Raw genomic sequence first — 18,488 nt, forward strand, 5'->3', positions numbered from 1 at the left:
ACATCACGTCCCACGCTTACGGGCTCTGGCCTGGGCACACTCCGGACACCTGGACATATCCGGGGCTCCACGAGGTCACCCCTGCTGGCGTGTGGGGTGTGAGACCCCGAATGCTCCCGGAAATGCTCAGGTGCCGAGGAACCACGCCCTGTGTGTGGCCGTAGGTCCAGAGGCAGGTTCCAGTGTGGCTTCCTCCAGACCTGCCTCTAAGTGCCCCCACCCCCGCCCCCAGCTGCCAACGTCTGAGTCCGGCCCCAGGTCCCACTGCAGACACCGGTCAAAAAGGTGTTCGTATGGGGCGGACGGAAAAAATAATGGCAAAATGACGATACTTGTTGAACGTGAGGGCTTACCATTCTAACTGGGAGCGTTTGAAAATTTCCCTAATAAAAGAATTAAATAAATGATGAAAACCAGAAAGAGAGACGTGCGGCGGCCCCCCAACCTCATCCCTTAGCGACCGCGTGGGTCACACCTCAGTCAGGCCGAGCACCAAGGGGCAGGAGTGAGCCTCAAAGGGAAGGGCCATCCAAGCTTCCCCCGTGGGCTCCCCCGCCCAGCTCTGCACCGGCCCACAGGGGCTGGGGCGCCTTCTGCAGGGCTCCCGGGCGCCTGCTGAGCTGTCGGGGGCCGCTCTCTCACTCAGAGTCTGGTCTACTTCGGGGTCCTCCCAGGGGCCTGGAACGTGGCTGGCACCCGGCCTGGGGGCAGAGGCCCTGGACCCACATGGCAGGAACCACCCTGTGCCCGTAGGAAGGCTGCCCCCCATCTTTGAGCTCTGTGTCTTGCCGACCAGGGCGGGATGGGACAAGGGACACGGTGGCGTCCAGAGGACCTACGTGCCCCTCGCCAGCACAGGGGACCAGCCCTGGGGACACAGGAAATGAGGCCGCCGGCCACAGGCTTCCTCCAGAGAGAGAGGAGGCTGCTGGGACAAGCCGCCTTCCCGCCCAGCGGGTTCTGCTCCAATAACCACCGTGGGGACGGGCTCAGGACAAGAGCCTCATGCATATTCATGAACCCCACATTTGCACAAACCACAGCCCCAGCCTGCTTTTCTGTGTTTCGTCAAAACGGCAGGCTCAGCTCTTCAGGACTTTCCAAAGCCAGAGCTGACTGGCTTGGCCTCCGGAGACGGCGATGTTCGGGCTGGCACGGCGTCCGGGGACGGCCCCGTTCGGGCGTCTGCACAGCGCACCTCCCGGCTGGCGGCTCCTGCAGCGATGTGAGCTCAGAGGCCGCGGTGGGACCCGTTGTTGACACCGTGCTGTTGGGCTGCGACCTCCCGGCCCTGCAGCGTCCGGGCAGCTTTGGGAACATCCTCAACCTTTGTAGGTTCTTCCTGTTCCTGGCGGGCGCCCCCTGCTACCGTTTTAATGCATTTCTTTCTTTTTAAAGCCCTTGCTGGACAGACAACGTCACAAAATCGAGATCACGGAAATACACAATTTCGCATCTGATTTTTTTTGCTTTGTGCAACAGTGATAATTTTCCTACTCTTCGAACTCTTCTTGGAAACATGATTCTCGCGGCTTTGTGGTGAGATCCATATTTTTAAAAATATTGCATTATTTTTGGATGATAAGGTCGTTTTTGGTTTTCGGTCCCGTAGCGTTAATTCAGCCGGTGTTTGCTGCCTGGTCCCTGTCAGCGAAGGCCAGCAGCAAGGACGCTGTGGTCCGACATCACCCCGTCCTCGGGGAGGCTGTCACCCCATCCTCGGGGAGGCTGTCACCCCGTCCTCGGGGAGGCTGTCACCCCGTCCTCGGGGAGGCTGTCACCCTGTCTTCGGGGAGGCTGTCACCCCATCCTCGGGGAGGCTGTCACCCGTCCTTGGAGAGGCCGACACAGAGACAGAGGCCGTGTGTGAAATACACGATTCCAGGCTGTGGTCACTGTTACGCAGGGAGGCAGAGCAGGACGAGGGCCCCGAGGGTGACGGAACGGGGGGAAAGGAGAGAAGCGACCTGGACCGAGGCCAGGGGTGTCCTCGGGGTGCGGGGGGGGGGCGGGGGGCCGTGAAGTGCATCTCGCTGGATCCAGGACGAGGTCGTTCTGAGCGGGCGCGAGGCCCCGGCGCGGGGACCGTGTGGACCGCCGTGCGGCGGGTGAAGAGCCCTGGCGGCAGCCTGGTGGGGGGTGGGGCTGGTGACGTGAGCCGAGACCCCGTGACGAAGGGCTCGTGGGGCGGGTGGGCACACAGCCGGCTGGACGGGCCCGAGAGCGGAGGAACCGCTGCGGCCAGACACACGGATTCGGAAGTCATCGGGGCGTGGGCGGCTTTTACACTACGGGGCACTAAGAGATGCTTTTGGGGGGGGGGACGAAACGTGGCCCCAGGCTCTGGACCCGGGTCCCTTGGCTGTGGAGGAAGATGGGTCGGCAGGAGGAAGGGGGGGCCGTGGGGGGCGGGGGCACCCACAGCTGTGCGAGGGCAGGACCAGCGTCTTCTGCTCATTTTCGCTCGTTGCTTTAGAGTCGAGCCCCAGCAGCGGGCACACCGGGCCGCGGGGGGTGTGACCGCGTTCACGCCTCGCCCCGTGCCGTCACGTCCTCCTCCAAACACGCGGCACCAGTTCGCACTTCCATCCTCGGTGCGCGGTTTTGCCCGTGACACAGGACGGTCATCCCTCTGCCAGTGTAACAGGCAAAAATGACGAGACCCGACTTTAACTTGCGACTCTGCTCCTCCTCGTGGGCTCGAGCCTTTCCGTTGCGTGTGCTCGTTTGCTGGGTTTCTTGCGCCAGGTCAGCTCTGGGCGTCCTTGGCTGTGACGTTCTATTCTTGGAATCGTCGGGGGAGTCTTCGAGCGCGTTAAAGGTGAGTACCTGGCTGTAGGCCTCACCCAGGCTTTGGCTTTGCTGTTTCCCACAGTGTTCACTGCGGCGGTTTCTGATGGCGGGTTTCGCGGTTTTAAGCGCACTCGTCTCCATCTTCACGATTTCCTGCTTTGCCATTGCGTTGAGAAAAGCCTCCCGCCGCTGCGTTTTGGCGAGCGGCAGCGGATCCATCTTCTGCGATATTTTTGTGGAATCCGGTTCATACGTCGTCACAGCATTCATCGAGCAGCCTTTTGTTTTCTTCTCTGTTCTGCTGCGGATTCCACAGTGTGGAAATCATCTGCTCCCTGAAGCCAGGACACATCGACCGGCGAGGCCGCACGGCCGCCTCGGACTTTCCGGGGCGCCGTGTTGACAGCACCTCGTTTCCGCTGCGGTCACGGGCTGTTCCGGGAGCTTCCTTTCTCTTGAGCTGTTTTCCCTGATGCATTATTTTCAGTAATTATTACATTTTTACATGCTGATGAGATTTATTAGCATATAACTGTGCATAATATTATCTCATAATTATAATTACTTTTATCAGCATGTTATGACTCTTTTCTTATTTCCAATTTTCTTTATTTCTGTTTTTTTTTTTCTTGGATTCATTAACGCTGTATACTTTATTGGGTTCTTTAAAGGATCAACTCTCAAACTTACTAAATAACGTTAATGTCCCCCTTCCAAATTTGTTAGTTTCTTTTTGAATCTTCGGTATTGCTTCTGATTTCCACAGGCTTGTCTTAATTTTCCTCACTCCTCAAACTGCGTTTCTCTTCTGCACAGACAGAACTGCCAGTGTGTGCTCCCTCCCTCCCCCTCCCTCCCTCTCTCCCTCCCCCGCCCTCCCTCTCTCCCTCCCCCTCCCTCCCTTTCTCCCTCTCTCTCCCCCACCCCGTCCCCTCTCAATTTTTAGAAGACAGAACTCTAGGACTCCAGTGCCTCCTAGCATTACAGCTGCAGAGAAGTCAGAAGCCAGAAATACTCTCATTCCTTTAGAACTATTTTTGTTTCCTGTCTAAATACTTATGGACTGAATGTCTGTGTCCCCCTAAATTCATACATTAAAGTCCTAACCCCAAAGCGGCTGTACTCGGAGATGGAGCCTCTACGGAACTAATTAAGGTAAAATGCAATCAGAGGAGCAGGGCCCTGGGCAGGCCCATGGCTTGAACCGCGAGGCCCCAGAGGACACAGAACAACAGCCCAAACGGGCTGCTCGCGCTTCCTGCAGAGCCCGGAGGAAGTGACCCTGCCTGGCCCGCGCTGAGGACATCTCAGAATCCTGTGTCTCCGGAGCTTGGACCGGCCCTGGTGCAGAATGTGGGGGCCGAGTGTCTGGCCACCGTCCCCTGCTGCTGGGGTCCCCTCCTCGGATGTCCAGGTTTGCTTCGGCTCAGCCTGCAAGGACAGCATGACTCTGGCCCGAAGCAGTGCTTGGCCCCTGTCCCGGCAGTCACGCCTGTCCTCGTAAGCCCGCCTGGGCCTCCCTGTGGAAAGGGCCCTCCGATTTTATCCGGCTGGCCCTGGAACACGATTCATCGCGCCTGGCGGTGAGCACCCACCCCACACCCCGACCCCGGACGCCTGCTGTTCCAGGAGCTTCCGTCGCCGAGCCGCAGTCCGGACTGAATCCGAAGCTGTCTGTAAATTCTTCAGCACCGTGTCTGGCCCTCGGGTCGGCAGGGCCCCGCCCACCAGACCTCTTGCCTTTGCCTTCAACCGCGGGTCTTACTGCCCAGATCCTGGTGACATGTCACATCGCCCCGCCTTCCGATGCCACGTGCCGCCCGCTCCTCCCGGGCCCGCGGGACCCACGGCGCCCGGAGCCCGCGACCGCCCCGCGCTGCTCTGCGCCTGCGCGTGGCCCCGGGCGGCGGGGCGGGGCGGGGCCCCTCGTGGGCCCTGTGGCGGGAGGGGGGGCCCGGGGTGCAGGGACAGACGCCGGCCGATGCGGCGACGCGCCCGCGAGGGGCGCGCGTGGGTCCGGGGCTGAGCTGGTCCAACGTCGGAGCGGCACCCCCACCCCCGCTCCGCCCCACCCCGGTGCCCCAGAGCGGACCCCGCCAGGCCCCCCGTGCGCCTCTGCCCCCCGCCGCCCGGCCGGAGCCGCCCCCCACCCCCACCCTTCCCGGCTGCTGTCGCAGAGGGTGCTGCCGAAGGGCTGACGTCCCTCGTAGGGAGTCGCACGACTGAAAAACAGGCTTCGATGCATAAATATCACATTGACGAGAGTGAATGAGGAGAACGGGGGATTCATGGTCTTTGAACCAGGCACAGGGATTCTGTGGTGGCGCAGCTTTTTCCCCCTTTTCCTTCTGAAATCTGCAGAAGCTGTTACACTAATGGCTGTGATTTGCATAATTTCTGAAATGCAGCAGGAGGAGAAGGCAGGCTTCGGGCAGACAGAGGCCCTGCGCTGCGGGCGGGCCTCATGCTCTGAGGGGGAGCACCCCCCCCCCATGAGAATGCCGGTCCGGGACCCCTGGGAGGGGGAGGCAGGCAGTGTGGGGGAGCAGGTGCTGTGAGCGGGAGCTGGCTTCCCGGCCACTGCCCACCGACGCTGTGTCTCAGCCGAGGACCAGTGGGGAAGGGGGCAGCCCTCACCTGCTCCTAGGGACTCCAGGCCCAGGCCGGTGCCCCTGGTAGCTGGTGCACAGACGCTGGCTGTCCCCGGAGGGCGGGGCCTCTCTGCGGCGGGGTTCACCTGCGGGAGCGCTTGGAGAAGCACATTATTGCCAGGTGTGTGCTTGGTGCTGGACTCACCAAGTGATATAAGTCGCAGGCTTAAGTGGGCCAAACATTTACTCTCGCATGGCCTCACCCGCATGGCTCAGAGGGAAGTAAACGGCCCAGGCGGAGGACCCGAGTCCCCAGTCCCGGCTGAGTGACTCTGCTTACAAACAAACGCAGCGCGGCTCTGTGGGCCTCCCGTGACGTGCGAGGTTGTGACGGACTCGACCGGGCCCAGCGTGTGCCCAAACGCGGGTCCTTCGCCAGATTCGGCAGGCGGAGTCTGCGGCGAGGGGTTTGGGGGCGTCAGCTGCTGGGCGGGCACCCCCATTGCAGGCGTTTCTGACACTACCCCCAAGCGCGTGAGCGCCCCGCGGGGAGGTCTCCCCGTGTGCACCGCCTCGGCCTCCGCCTCGCTCCCTGTTTGCAGAGTTAACCCATTTCCTGTTTAGGAAAACAAATGGGCAGCTCGCCGCCGTGTTGCTGATTTTACAGAAACACGTTCTCTGAGGCTGAAGCAAATCCGACAGGTTTTCAGTGTGAAGATAAGATATGAAAACTGTTCTCGGAGTTGTCTCTAAACAGAACTTGTCTCTAGTCCTGACATAGCAGAAACGTGTCCATAACTCGGAGTCACCAGGCGAGTCTTTGGCTAACGGCTGTGCGAGAACAGGGTTCACGTCACGCGTAGGAATCCCGCGTTTTCTAGGATCTGACCTGTTCGGCGATCGAGAATGACTGTGTTATAAATGGAAATACCGCTGCTAAAAACGGAATGCCATAGCTAGAATGATGTCATTTGTTTCCAAAAGCCATCGATCGACTAGAGCAGTGGGAACATGACAAAACAAGGTATTTCGTGGCAGACTTGGGGGTGAGGTCAGGACTGTGACCCGCAAGCATTCTCGGGGCCCACGGGACACGGGTGCAGGCCTCTGGTGGGAGGCGGGCTGAACGCAGCGAGCTCCTCTGCGGTGGCTCTCGAGGCCACAGCCACAGGGGCCTGTGGGAGGAAGCAGGGACCCCGTGAGCACGGGGTCTGGAGTCCTCGCGCGCCGTACCCAGGGCAGCGGGAGGAGCCGCGCGCGGGCTGGTGTCGAGGGGGGTGCTCCCCGTGCCCCTCCCTCTGCCGGCTCGCCTCCTGTTCCTCCCCAGGCGAAAGCTGTTATTAACGCTCAGATTTTGGAGATAATGGTTTTAATTAAACTACTTTGCTGTTTACTACTGTTTCGGGAATTTGCTAATTAATCTTTATGTAATTGTCCCGCGACGGTTGCACAGCAAAGGCCCTTAAATTATGAGTGGAAGCTCCCGCAGACGGTCTAACTGCTAGGCACAGCCCCGTGCGCCGGGCCGCAGAGAGCCGACCGTCGGGAGTCCCTCCCGGCACTGAGGTCGCAGTGGGGGGGGGGCAGGTGCCGGCTGAAACGTGCCTATCGAGAGAAATGTTTCCTCCTCGGCTCTGCGGTCGCACCGAAAAACCATGCACGCAGAATAGACAGACCGGAGAGGCGTCTCTGCGCCCTGGACGGACGGTCGCCAGGACACAGCTAAGAGATTGAATGGCAGAGCCCCGGCTCAGCCCCTGGCCGCCGACTTAGACGCGAGCGTGAGCGAGTTCACCTCGCATCTGAGACCTTCCTCATGCACGATGCTTCCTGCTCATTCTCCCTGAAAACCGGTTCCTTAAACCCGGCTCCTTTTCCTCCCCCGTCCGGATGGCGAGCCAGGCGGGACCGCCGACTTTGTCCTTTTCCATGTCTCTCTCGTTTCCCGAGTGCCACTTTTTACTAACTCCATCTTGACCCACTCACTTGGGATATCGTTGTTATCATATATACTAAGTTTCCGTTAATCGTCGGCTCCATTTCTGAAGTTCCGTGGGTCCGGAGCAGAGTGTCTCTGCCCGGCACACTCGCTGTGCGCGTGAGCTCCACATCTCTCCGCCTTTGATGGGACGGTTTCTCCCACCCGATGACCGGCTCTGTGCCCAAAGGGGAGTGACAGGTTCGCAGTGACACGCCAGGGCCGCGGGGTCAGGTGTGGACACAGGATCGAAGAGGCTGAGACGGAGAAGCGGCCGCGGGGTCTGCCCGCTGGCGGCCGTCCTTAGATGCCAGTCCGGCGCTGCATGGTGCCGGCTTGGACGGCGGCCGGGGGGCCCAGGCCCTGCCCGTCTCTGTGGGACTCTGACGGGTGAGGGCTGCCCTCGGCTGGGGCTCCTGGACATGGGGTCTGGCCCCAGACGTCCCTTGGCTTGTGGTGTCTTCACACGGCCTTCGCCTCTTCTCTGTGTGTGTCTTGTGGAGGACGCTCGTCCTCGGGTGTGGGCTGACCGGTTAATCCAGGACGACCGCTGACCCTAAGGGCCCTAACGTGCTCACACCCGCAAGGCCTTTCCTTTAACCGAGGCCACATGTGCAGGCTCCGAGGATCAACATGCGCGTCTTTTTAGGGGTCGCTGTCCGACCCCCCACAGGTCTGCACCCAGACACCGCTAAGCGGTCCCTTCTGCAGCAGGCACCCGGGCAGTCCCACAAGACGCCCCAGCGTGCGAAAGTGTTTTCAGATTGTCATCTCTGCACAAGCCGAGAGGAGGAGACTTCCTGACACCGGCGGAACACATCGTGAACCCCGATTCCGCCCTGTGCCCGGGCCCTGGGCCCACGCTGGCCGGAGTGCAACGGCCGGCCTGGGGCGGTTTGTGTCCAGGCCCAGAGCAGAAGCCGAGGCCACCTCTCCCATCGGAGGGATGGAGACAAGGCAGGCCAAGGACCACGCGCCGAAGCCCCGAAGGCCTGGCGGCCTCTCCCGCACACACGGCGCTCGGCGGCTGCTCATTGGCCACCAGGCTTGACGACGCAAGGCCCGGTTAGCGGGCGCCCCTGTCGGCAGCCCACAGAGGCTGCCTGGTGCCTTCCTCAGCGGCACCCTGGTTCAGAGGAATTAAATTAAACATGAAATCTCTCTGCCACGGAACAGTTCGTCGAAACCCTCCTAATAAAAATTCACTTGAATGTGCCACTCAGCGGAATTCTGTGTAATTCTAGACAAGGAAAATTATTTCGGAAATGTGTTCCTGTATTCAGCTGTGTAATGAATACAATTATTCTTATCAGCCAGCGCTGAGCTTGCCAGTTACTGCACAGTAAAGACTGTATTTGTCGAGGGGTGGGCGAGATACCCCGCCGTTCATGTGCGCCTGGCCTTATCTCCTTTCTGCTGCCAAGATTATGGGAGGAGAAAATAATGAGCTTTCTTTAAAGGTAAATAGAAACTTCAACCCCAAAGAAATGTCTCCACTCATGCAACTTCAGAAAGCATTTTGCTCAAAGAAAACGCTCCCACCATGTCGCCGAAGCTTTTGCGGAGGAGGGACGTGGGCGAGAAGCCTCTCATCTACACGTGGAGCCGGGTGTGCATCGGGGCCCACTCGAGGCCGCGACGTCCTCGCGAATGCCGGGGCCTTGTCGCCGGGCTGCCTGCGAGCCGAGGAGGCCACCGGACGGCGGAGGTTCTGACGAGACGCTGTGGAAGGACACGGCTCCGTGTTGGGAGCGTGCAGAGCCCAGCACGCCGGCAGCGAGAGCCGGACCGGGAGCCCCGGGCCGAGCCCACGTCGGTGGACTCGAGAGGGACGGCAACTTGCGGCACTGATTTTTTGCACTATGTGTGAAAACCGTAGATCGTTTTATGTGGGTTAAGGTTTTTCTCCTCTGCCTGGAGTGCACGCCAGCCCGGCCGAGGCTGGCTTGCTAGTGACGGACAGGACTCTTCGCGTGGAGGCGTGAGTCTCCGGGCTCCCTGTGTCCCACCGGTCCGAGGCACAGGAGGTGGCCCACCCCCATGACTCCCAAACGCACGGTGAAGGTAAACCGAGCTCCTTAAACTACTTTTTTTCAACCGGATGCTCCAACGTGTTTTCCCAATGCATCGGTAGCTACAGCGATGCCTATAATCGGAGCTGTCAATAAATTTCCTTCCCTTCCATCTTTCCATCACCGCCAGTCCCGAAAGAGTTTCTTGAAGTGTCATTGAAATTTTAAGCCATCTTAGGTCCAGGGAAGTAGCTCAAAGTGGACGTAGCCCGGTCAGGTGAGGGGGCGGGGGGCGGAGGACGTGCGGAGCCCCGCCTGGAGGCGGTGCACGCTCTGCGGCCCCGGCCGGGTCCGAATGCCGGGCTGCCTCCGCGCTGAGCCGGGCGGTGCCATGCGGGCCTCGCTTCTGCCGGGCGGAGCTCCGCGGAAAGATGCTCATCACAGGACGACGCCGATGACCATCGGAACCTACGCCGTGGAGCAGCCGAGATGCCAGAAGAGGCAGAGTCAGCAAGGGGGTTCCCCGCTCTCCTCTAAAGCATTCAGCAAATACGCAGCTCCTCGTCCTCCACGCCTGCCTCCCTCTGTCTCCCTGATCGTGAGACGGACCCCACTTCCTCCCCTTCCTGCCTGCTCATGTACACATGGCGTAAAGGTCGACGGCACACGACCCTGCGAGAACTGGGTTCCCCCTCGAATCCTGGCAACACCGGGATCCCCACTCGCCCGGGAAGGGGGCTATACCACCTTCTGCCTGAACGCAAGGCGGGATGCACTGTGAGAGATGTGGGGGTGATTCCTCCGGGATGGGCGATTTCTCAAAGGAGCCTCATCTCAAGTCAGAGTCAAACCAAAACCATAAAAAAGGTATCGGCCCTGGCTCTTGGCTTTCTCAACGATTAGATGATCCGTCTACAGCTGTAATTTGCAGGTTTGATCTTTGAGACTCAAACGGAATGAGACATTGATGGCAGGAAAGAAACACGGTGAGCTCCCCGCCCTGGGACGCAATCTCAGTCAGCGGGCGGCCCCGAAGGGGGCCAGAACTGGGGGGGATAAACACCCCATAGAAGCTGAGTGATGGAGCCCACGGCAAGGAAGACCAGTAGACCAGGCGGCTTTCCCACACTGACGTCCCAGCAGGGATCGTGGAGTACCCCGAGCCTCAGAAAGCTGCCGCCTCTCAGACGAGAGGCTCAGGATCGATGGCGAAGCCAGGCCCACAGAGAAGTTGTCTCAGTGATGTGCGGAGGGCACTGCAGGCAGCGTGAAGAAACCGCGGAGTCCAGACAGCGTTTCAGGACACTGTGAAAAATATGTAAGCAACGTGTCCAATTACATAGAAATCTCCTTTGGAAAGAGCAGGGCCAACAAAGGAAAGAATTTGCTGGCCTTGGTGAGTGTGGCAGGGATCACGTAGCGTGTTTCCTCGGGTCAGCATTTCCAAAAAAAAAAAAACCCAGAAGGTAGTGGATTATCTACCTCATTATCTAGCACACGTGTCACCTAGTTCCCTTCCTTAGCACACACGCACACACCTGGGATTTAGGATTCCACATACATCTTCCAAAGAACTTTAATATCTATTATCTCGGCTGGTCTTTACAGCAATCTTATTAAACCAATACGGATACGTTTATTATTTTCCGTTGACAGATAAGACCGCTCAGAGTCAAAGGACATTAAGTGACCTTCCTGAAAGACATTACGCTCTGAGCTCTTCCTACAAACTTATTAGGACACTTCAGGCTGCAGATAACATGACCTCAGCTCGGACTGGCTGAAGCAATGGGGGGAGGGGGACAGTTGGCTTGTGTCCCTAACGTCAAGCAGTGACCTTATTGACCAGAGGCTTCACGGAGTCCAGGGCTGGAAGGAACGGCAGCCGGGGCCGTCTCCGTCTCTTGGCTCTGATTTCTTCATGTTCTCTCATTTTAGGCAGCTCCCCCCGGGCAGAAAGGGGCCGGGTGCCTCAAAATTAGCTTTTCGAGTTATTCATGTGTTATTAATAGCAGCAGTGATGACGACAGGAAGGCAGGAATCATGACACCGGGACACGGGGCCATCCCGAGGGCAAGGGACGGGCCCGGCCACCATGAGCCTGGCCAAATCAACCGGCGCGGAGTCATGCCTTCACCCTCCTCTGCTCCGTGGGCAGGGTCAAGGGCAGGACACACTCGGCCCCACCCTGGGAGAGTCCCCCGGGCCAGCTCCAGCTCTGTAGCTTCCCGGGAGCCTGCCCTCCCTGCCCACACGGCACTGCGGTTACGCGTAGCCAGGAACGGCTCCGCTCCAATCTGAGATCCCCCACTGAGAAGCAGGGTGACCTTGGGCAAAGGTCTTAACCTAGCTAAACCTTCCCGACGTTCTAGGCAGAAATACATGCCCAGGGAGGCGGCGGGGGTCACGGGAGAGGAGGTCCCCAGCCCCACGCCTGGGGTACAGTCAGACCCCATACACGCTGGCTGCGAGCTGGCCGCGTGCCGCCGGAGCCCGCTCCGTGCCCGTCTCCCCACTAACGTGGTCCTCCTAGCTCCAGTCGGATCGCTCTGCTGGTTTTGAGGAGGCAGGTCTTGCCTTCACCAAGGGTGAGGGCCCAGAAGTGACGTCTGAGGAGACAGGCATTTTGTGTTGGTGGGTGAGAGGCGGGCTCCTCACCAGCCAAGGCCTCTGCCCTCTGCCTCAACCTGCCGGGAAAGGAAGAGCCGCCTCAGGGGAACTTGCCAGCGCGTCGGCCCGCCCAAGCGTGGCCACTGCCCCCTCCCAGGGGCGGGCCTCGCCAGGGGCAGCGCCTCTCCTGTGGGATGCTCTGTGTCCTGTGACGGATTTCTCAGTGCTTAGATCCCAGTCTCCTCCTCACGTGTCAAAGGGAGGTGTCCAATAATCCATTCTTCACAGGGTTGCAGCAGGAATAAATGAGAACATTTAACTCAATAACATTCGGGCTTCCTTCTCATCTGGAACCACCAACGGAATTTAAATCCTGGATCAGCAATGTGATGTGACTCTTTAAGCCACATCCGATTTTTTTTTTCCAAAATCGTATATACATGTTTATATAAAATATATTTTTAAAATATATATTTATATATTTTAATGTGCATTAAAATATTTTTTTAAGTACAGTTGGCCTATGATATATTAGTTTCAGGTGTATAACAGCAATTAGACATTTATATAACTTACGAACGATCGTATTTTAATGAATCTAGTACCCATCTGACACTACGCATAGTTATTAAAATATTATTGACTGTGTTCCTTACTCTGCACCTACATCCCCATAACTATTTTGTAACTAACTACCAATTTGTACTTTCTAATTTTTCCTTCTTCTTCACTCACCCTCTCAACCCCCATCCCATCTGGCAAACATCGGAACGTTCTCCGTATCTATGAGTTCATATTTCGTTTGTTCATTTTTCCTGTTCTTTACATTCCACATGTAAGTGAGGTCAGGTGTCACTTGTCCTTCTCTGCCTGACTTACCTCAGTCACCACAACGCCGTCTAGGTGCATTCCTTCTGTTGCAGATGACCAGACTTCATTCTTTTTACGGCCGAGGGCTATTCCATGGCATGGATGCACCACCTCGACTTCATCCATCATCCCCTGCTGGGCACTCAGCTGCCTCCGCATCTTGGCTGTTGCAAATAACGCCGCACGGATACATGTGTCCTCTGAAGTAGGGTTTTGGGTTTCTTTGGGTGAATACCCAGACATGGGCTTACTGGGTCCTTTGTCTCTTGTTGCAGCCTTTGTGCTAAAGTTTTTTTGTCTGGTGTAAGTATTGCTACCCCAGCTTGTTGTTTGTTTCCATTTTTGTGAAACATCTTTTCCATCCCTTCAGCTTCCGTCTGTGTGTGTCTTTTTTCTTGTTGCTGTTCTGATCGGGTGTTTTCTCTTACTCTATTTCCTAGATCACCAGTTCGACCCTCTGCTTCTAATCTACGATTGATTAAGGGATTCTTCATTCCAGTTATTGTATTCTTTATTGCCGACTGGTTCTTTTTTATGTTTTCTATCTCCATTTTTATGTTTTCTCTTTCTTTCTTAAAATTCTCACTGTGTTCATCTACTCTTTGCCTAAGTTCCTTGAGCAGCCTTGTAACCAGGGTTTTGAACTCTGAATCTGATAGGTTGCTTGTCTCCATTTGTTTAGTTATTTTTCTGGAGCTTTGTTCTGTTCCTTCATTTAAAACATGTTTCTTTGTCTCCTCATTCTGGCTGTCTCGATGTGTGTTTCTTTGCATTAGGTAGAGCTGCTAGGTCTCCTGTTCTTGGCAGAGTGGCCTTATGTAATAGGTGTCTCGTGGGACCCAGTGGTGCAGTCTCCCTGGTCACCTGAACCGGGTGCTCCAAGTTTGTCCCTCGTATGGATCGTGTGTGCCCTCCTGTTGTGGTTGAGCCTTGGTTGCTGTTTGCTCATCAGTGAGAGGGGTTGACCCTCGGGCTGACTGGTTGTGAGTACCGGCCATGATGACAGCGAAGGAGCTGCCATTCAGGGGCTGACCCCACAGAGCATGATTCACTTTAGCAGGGCTCTGGGGGCTGCCAGTCTGCCCTTTCTGTGTGTCATCCTTGGATGTGGCCCCGGGTGATTCTCTGGCTCAGACTGAAGCTGGCCACCAGCTGTGCAGGCCGAATCCTCCTGGAGGAGCCCCGCTGAAGGCCAAGTTCAGACACAGCCTTTGCCCAGGGCCACCTGACACAAGGCACCAAGCAACCCACAGATGGTCATCACACATGCTGGGCTTGGATGTGCCTCGAGAGGCCAACCCGGGAACTGAGGCCAGCTGCTACTAGTGCCAGGCTCGAGTTGGCTCAGCAAGAGGTATGGGGCATGCCGAGGGCAAATGCTGCTTGTCTGGGTTTTGCAAACCTTTGAGAGATTTTGTAAAAGTCCACGGCATGAGCCAACATAGGCCATTCGTATAGAAGATCCACTGGAAGCAGCTGGGGTGGGCTTGCACGTGGGGAGGGGCAGGGTCTCAGGGAATCACCCGGGCAGGGTGAATGGTGTCAGCCAGGTGGATGGAGACTCAGATATGGCTCCCACCTGCGTCTGCACGCTGGGCAAGGGGTGGGCCCAACCAAGAACCAATGGCCTCTGCCAGCACTTATGTCTGGGAGGAAGCTGCCCCTCCAGCCCTCGCCCTTAAGCCAGACAACTCAGTTCCTCCCTGTGTGTCTCTGGTGCCTTTTGAGCAGCTGCCCCAGCGCTGGAGCTCAGAGCAAGGGAGTCCATCAGCGGTAAGTCCACGTGCGGGCCCTTTAAGAGGATGCCTGGGACTCTAGAGGTTTTATGTCTTGCTTGGCCACAATCTCTGCTGGTTTTCACGGCCAGAGGTGTGGAGACTTCTCGACACTGGAATCCTGGGCTGGGGAGCCTGGTGTTTGGATAGGTTCCATCACTCCTTTAAGGGGACCTCTGCAGCTGAGATATCCCTCCTGAATTTTAACCTCCACATGTAGTGTGAAACTAGCCTGTTTTATGTCTCTTCCCCTCCTATTAGTCTCAAGATGTCTTTTTCTGTGCGTCCCTAATTGTAGGACTTGTGTTAAGCTAGACCTCAGGCTGTTTTTCGTGATAGTTATTCAGCAGTTTAGTTGTGATTTTGATGTGGTTGTGAGAGAAAGCAAGCACAGCGTCTACCTGCTCCGCCATCTTGACCAGAGCCTCCCTCTACACCTCATTTTTGGAGGTAGAGAAATAGCACGTATTTCCAGATACTCTAGAAGACCGTTAGCAGGATCCTGTGAAGGATGGGGCTCAGGAGCCCAGACCAGTGTGTGGTTCGCAGCACTGCACCCCCCAACTCCTTCGCGCTCTCTCTGCAGTTTGTTTTCTCACCCAGCCAGCCTGCCAGGTGTCGGGTGGCCCTTCTCATGTGCCGGGGTCCTTCAGCAATGACTCACACGAATCGGTTCCTAGACTCATCTCTTCTGTGTTTGGGAGACTCCTGTGGTCACACGGACTAAGCCACCTTAAGAAGGGGGTGGGAGTGTAATCAAGAGCGCAGACAGGCCAGAGGAGCACCCAGGAGGTCCCCACCTGCACTCGCTGTAGGCGCCAGCTGCTCCCTCTTCTTAAAGCGTCCGTGTTCTTCTTGTGTTCCGACCGGCCAAGCCCCTCTGCGTGCTCAGGTCCAGGTCCCAAAGCAGTCATTGCTGGGCTCAGTTAGATACCACCCCCACTTGGGGTGGCTCTTTCCAGGACCCCGGCCGGCCTCCCCACAGCCCCGCTGGCTGCCGGTGTCTTTACTGATCCAGGGATCACCTCCCCCCTGTGATGAGTACACCTGTGCCGCCGCCATCGCGTGAGGACAGTCAGCGGGGAAACAGGTGTGACCAGCCTGCTCGCTCCTTGCAGCAAGGTCAGCCTGTTCCTATCGCTGCCATGACCTTAGATCTTGCCTGGAAGTGAAGGAGAAACAAGACAAATCATCCCCACGAGGGCCCCAAGGACAAGGAAGGGTGGTTTCCAGGCTTGGGGTTGATTAGTGATGTCTGCCGATTGGGATTGACTAGTGATGTCTGCCATTTGGGGTTGACTAGTGATGTCTGCCATTTGGGGTTGACTAGTGATGTCTGCCATTTGGGGTTGACTAGTGATGTCTGCCATTTGGGGTTGACTAGTGATGTCTGCCATTTGGGGTTGACTAGTGATGTCTGCCATTTGGGGTTGACTAGTGATGTCTGCCATTTGGGGTTGACTAGTGATGTCTGCCATTTGGGGTTGACTAGTGATGTCTGCCATTTGGGGTTGACTAGTGATGTCTGCCATTTGGGGTTGACTAGTGATGTCTGCCATTTGGGGTTGACTGACTAGTGATGTCTGCCATTTGGGGTTGATTAGTGATGTCTGCCCTGGGGAGGACGCCGCCGGGTGGCAGAGGCCTGATCCAGCTTCCCGGCCTGGGGAGCCCCCGCCCCTCTCCCTCCTGGGCGAGGGTGGGCTCTCGGTAGCGCACTGAAGCCCCGGTGTAGACGAGGCTCTGGCTTAAGCGTCCTCGCAGAGCGCTTCAGTTTTCAGTCTGGGTGGCCGAGCATTTGGCCCAGAGACAATGTGTTTCCGCGTCACCAGGGCGGGGGGAGATTCGTGAACTGCCCCCCACCGCCGTCCCAGCAGCGGGGAGCGGCCCTGCGGACAACGGTGTGGCCCTGGTCACCTCCACAGGCGCTGTCAGGGCTTCGGGAGAAGGCGGAGCCCTTCCTGGGAGGAGCAAAGCCACGCGCCACAGGGTCAGGTCGCCGCGCTGCGCGGGCGGGACGGCTCCGCGCATGCGCAGTGGTAGCCCGCCGGAGCCCGGCCTCAGTGTCACTCCACAGTGTCACTCCACGCTGCTCCTCGGCCTGTCCCGTCGGCGTCAGGCAGGGCAGCCTGCGTTTGTCCCCTCGGCCTGGCAGGAGTCGCCTCCGCCGAAGCCAGGTTCCCTGTGAGACAGCGGTGCTGGTGGTGGAGGCGACAGCTCAGAGTTTATCGCCCCCCCCAGCCCCATCAGGCTCAGGAGCAGTGGGGACCACAACGACGGGGGGGCTGTGGGCGCCCTGTCCTGCCCCTGTGACGGCAGAAGCCACGGGCGGACACCCCCGGGACTGCCGGTCTGAGGGTCTCCGCTGATGAGGGGGATGAACACCCCGCGCGCCTTCGGCTGTGACCCCGCGCGTGTCCCGCGCTGACCCTCCAGGGGCTCCGGGGGGCCGGGCGGTGACCCCGCGCGTGTCCCGCGCTGACCCTCCACATGCTCCGGGGGGCCGGGCGGTGACCCCGCATGTGTCCCGCGCTGACCCTCCACGGGCTCCGGGGGGCCGGGCGGTGACCCCGCGCGTGTCCCGCGCTGACCCCCCACGTGCTCCGGGGGGCCGGCCGCGTCCTGGCGGAGAGCACAGCCTTCCTCGGCTTCCTCCCGCCGCTGCCCCGTTCCTCACCGCGCCCAGCGGCATCTGCTGGCGGCACCTCCTAAATAGCCCCCTGGTGCTCATGTGCCACACCGTCTGCTCCTGGGGGCACCAGGTCTGAGACTGCGACCCCCACGTTTGGCTTCAGGCTCACGCGCGCGGATCAGAGTTTGTCACGTCTCTGCACCGCCTCCCCAGAGGGCCGCGTGGTTCTAAATAACACGTCCCCTCGGTCTCTGTGCGTCTATTAAACCCCTTCCTTTCTGCCCTCGGTAACTCGCTGCTTCCTCTGCCAATGTCTGTGGAGCAGGAAGCGACGAGCTGAGATTGTCCCTGTGATGACGAGGCTATGGCAAAAGGAAGCAGGGCCTGGACCGTGGCCCTGTCCGTGGGAGGAGGGGCGCAGAGCCCGCCGGCGCAGGCTTGGGACCCTGGGCACCCGGGGTCTCTCCCGGGCGGGAAGAGGCGGGGCTCCACGCTGCGCCTCAGAGAGGGGCACGGTGTCCCCAGGGCGGTGTCCTGGAGTCAGAGGGAAAGGCCCAGGCAGCGTGTGGCCAAGGGCAGCGTGTCCAGCTGGCGATATAGGAGGTGGCCTCAGCCTGTGGGCCGCTTGTCGCCGCGTTCCCTAGGAAACGGGGGACGTGCAGACACTTCCAGGCGGAGCTGGTCCCCGGGAAGCAGGTAGAGGGAGCCCCGCCGCCCCCACCTGCCCTTCTGAGGGCATTACCCAGCTGAACACGCCCGGCCGCAGGCTGACGGTTCCGTCCCAAAGAATGCCTTCAGGGAGGCTGCAGGGGACCGCGGTGCCCCTGGCCTGGCATAGGGGGATCGGGGATGAGGGCAGGAGGGGGCAGGATTTAGCCATGGCTCCCTGTGTCCTGCTGGTCTGAGTGTCACCCCATGGGACTTCCCTGTGGGACTGCTGGGCGAGCGTCTGGGTATCTGCTTCAGCAGCAGCCGGGGACCCACGGGGCAGGGCCCGGAGCTGACAGGGCCAGGGCGGCAGGCTGTGCCTCGGCCGCTGGGAGCAGCGCGAGGCCCGGTGCCTGGGGAGGCACCGGGTGGCTGTGAGGCCAGCGGCTGCCCCACTGTTCGGGCGGTGTCAGCCACTGTGCGGGTCTGGCACGCAGACCGACATTGTGTGGCTGTGTGTTTATCGTCACGTGCCTCAGCCTTGAGCTGGTCCAGTGACGTCTGTGAACTTCAGCTGTC

This window comes from Rousettus aegyptiacus, unplaced genomic scaffold (genome assembly GCF_014176215.1).
Source record: "Rousettus aegyptiacus isolate mRouAeg1 unplaced genomic scaffold, mRouAeg1.p scaffold_m13_p_14, whole genome shotgun sequence".
NCBI lineage: Eukaryota > Metazoa > Chordata > Mammalia > Chiroptera > Pteropodidae > Rousettus > Rousettus aegyptiacus.